This window comes from Meriones unguiculatus, chromosome 17 (genome assembly GCF_030254825.1).
Source record: "Meriones unguiculatus strain TT.TT164.6M chromosome 17, Bangor_MerUng_6.1, whole genome shotgun sequence".
Lineage (NCBI taxonomy): Eukaryota > Metazoa > Chordata > Mammalia > Rodentia > Muridae > Meriones > Meriones unguiculatus.
Genome location: NC_083364.1, coordinates 70,909,755 through 70,912,427, shown reverse-complemented (window position 1 = coordinate 70,912,427; position 2,673 = coordinate 70,909,755). Strand labels below are relative to the sequence as shown.

The 2,673-nt window shown below is 33.0% G+C and overlaps 1 non-coding gene across 1 annotated transcript; it reads left to right on the top strand.

The window, feature by feature from the left end:
* Positions 1 to 542: 542 nt before the first annotated feature.
* LOC132648888 (U6 spliceosomal RNA) lies at positions 543 to 648 on the top strand. Its single transcript, XR_009587272.1, has one exon. It is a non-coding gene; the product is annotated as a U6 spliceosomal RNA (small nuclear RNA).
* The last annotated feature ends 2,025 nt before the right edge of the window (positions 649 to 2,673 follow it).

Below are 2,673 nucleotides of genomic sequence, written 5' to 3'. Positions count from 1 at the left end.
GATCCCTGCCCTAGGAGTCAGTTATTCAATGAATTTATCTGGCAAGTGACTACAGATATAACAAAATAATAAGCAAGCTAATAAGGTAAAGAAAAAAATCTTGTGAAAGATACTGGTGTATAGAGATGCTTTGTAGGTCCTAGAATAAATGATTCAATTAAATACTAGAATGTAAACCATATTATTTCTATACATCCCAACAAAATCCACCTTTATATTCCATTATCAAAACTTTTTGATTGCCTCATGTCATTTATTTTACTTGGACTATCTCAGGAACTCTATGTCTGTCTAAATAATAATTAGATTTTTATTTCTTTAATTCATTATTTTAAGAATTATACAAATAGGTTAAATGTATTTGAAGTATGAAGGGTAGTTGTTGGATCACTGAATTTTATTGTATGTTAATAGTAGCAGTTAATAGTAGAGGTAACTATTAACTATTAACACAACTCTTAACATAATTTGTTAATGAAATATGAGCTAAAGAAAACCTGCTAATATTTTTTGTTATTTAATTTATTTGAATTACAAACCAAGTGCTCACTTAGGCAGCACATATATCAAAATTGGAATGAAACAGAGAATACTACCATGGCCCTGAACAAGGATGAGACACAGATTCATGAAGTATTCCATATTTTTAGGTCCTCTAGTTTGGGAAGTGGGGACAACATTGGACATGGACTCACATGACAGCTTTTTGACCACTTTACTCTGGTGGTATTGCCTTGCCAGGCCACAGGGGGAGATGGAACTTGATGAGCTGAGCTGGATGGGAAAGGGAGCTCCCCTTTCCTTGGATCGAAAAGGAAGGGAGAAGGGAAATGAGGGAGAGGGAAATCAGGGAGGGTGGGAATTTGAGGGGAGGGAGGATGGAGCTAAAACAAAGATGTTAAGTGAATTTAAAATTTAAAAAAATTAAATAAAATATAAAAAAGAAGTACAAACTGAGAGGAAAAAGTATTGTTTAGACATAGTGTGAGATGAAGTTGTTAATGATCTTTTAAAATAAAATTTGAGTATATTGTACTCTAATATAGTATTTACATAATTTCCAAAACTTCAACAACTTTCAACTCTCCCCTGTGACCCTCCTCACTGTTTCTGGTATGCATGAATTCTTTAATATAAGTATGCACACATACATGCACACAGTCCTGCACACATATGTATTTAGTGGTATTAGTATGCACTTGTGATTAGAGTTGCCCAATTGGGGTAGATAATATATCAGAATCCTTGTCTCAATAGAAGACAGATATCCTTTATTAATTGACTACAGCTCTTTCATCCAAGAATAGAGTCTTGTGAAATTACTCCATCTGCATTGGAAAGTCCACTGGTGTGCTCATTATGCTGCTCTTGCTTAATCAACAGTATGATAGAGTTTCTATGGCTGTTGTGTTCCTGTCATATATGGGAAACACTATATTGAAGCTTGCATTCCATCCTCTGTATCTTAAAATCTTTACTTCTCCATACTTCAATGAGACTTTGCATGGCCATTATTGTTGTAGGGGTCTCAATCTACTGAAAAAGGACAGTTCTTGGGTGAGGAATAAGGACTTTGTACATGTCTTGATATGAGGTTGTGTATTTAAGATGTATTAAAAGCAGTATTGCTTTTTAAAAACATGGTCTATAAGCCATCTAACCACAGGTGGTTGACTAGTTTTACAGTACCAGACATTCATACTGTTTACTCTACTCATATCTATAAGAGTCAGATTTTCTGTAAGAAAACTGCCTGTTTTTAATTTCTGGAGAACTTATTTGAACGTGTCTGTAATAATTATAACAAATATGTATTTTTAATATAGAAGATGAGATATTTTTCTCCTACCATTTTGCCTAAGCCCTAGCCCACATAAACTGTGCCTTAAAGAAAAAATTCACCATAGTAATTTTAATTACAAAAAAAACACCTTTTTCTTACCTAACTGACAACGAATAAATTTTATCACTTACAGAAAACTTCTGTCCTAAATAAAGTAATATGCAGATTTTTCTCTGGACTACCTGTCCTTGGTGTCACCACTTCATTATTTTATTCCTGATTGTCTGATATTTATGACATCTTAGAGGATTTCAGAAAATAAAAAATGGAATATATGTATATAATATAAACATATATAAAATATAAAAGGGACAATTTGCTTGTGTTTGTTGAACAAACCTATAATAATAATAATAATAATAATAGTTATAAAAGATGGCTGTTCACTGTCTCTGGTATTGCTGTCACTACAGTAAGAAACCTTATTTTTACAGAGCCTTCTAAGTCCATAGAAATAAAAGAAGTAATAAACTGCATTGAAAAAAAAAAAAGAAATAAGTGTGAAGAAAATATTGATGTGGCAAATTGCCCTTTATTTAAAAATGCTTCTAATATGAATATGGGTTTATAATCTGTCAAATAAAGATGGCACGCAGAGATAAAAATAAAACATCAGAACAAAAATGTTCTTTTCTCTCCTGTGAATAAATTTTCACGTCAGTCAAGTATCTGTCAGTGCATCTGCAGGGTGAGTGGCATGTCTTAAGTAAGAAAAAGAAGAGGAAGCACAACTAACAAGAGTAACTAAAAGGAGAGTGGGGAATTTGACAGCCTTGATGAGCGAGGAGTCTTCCACCCACAGAATGTATTCACATGGAATGATGACTCCA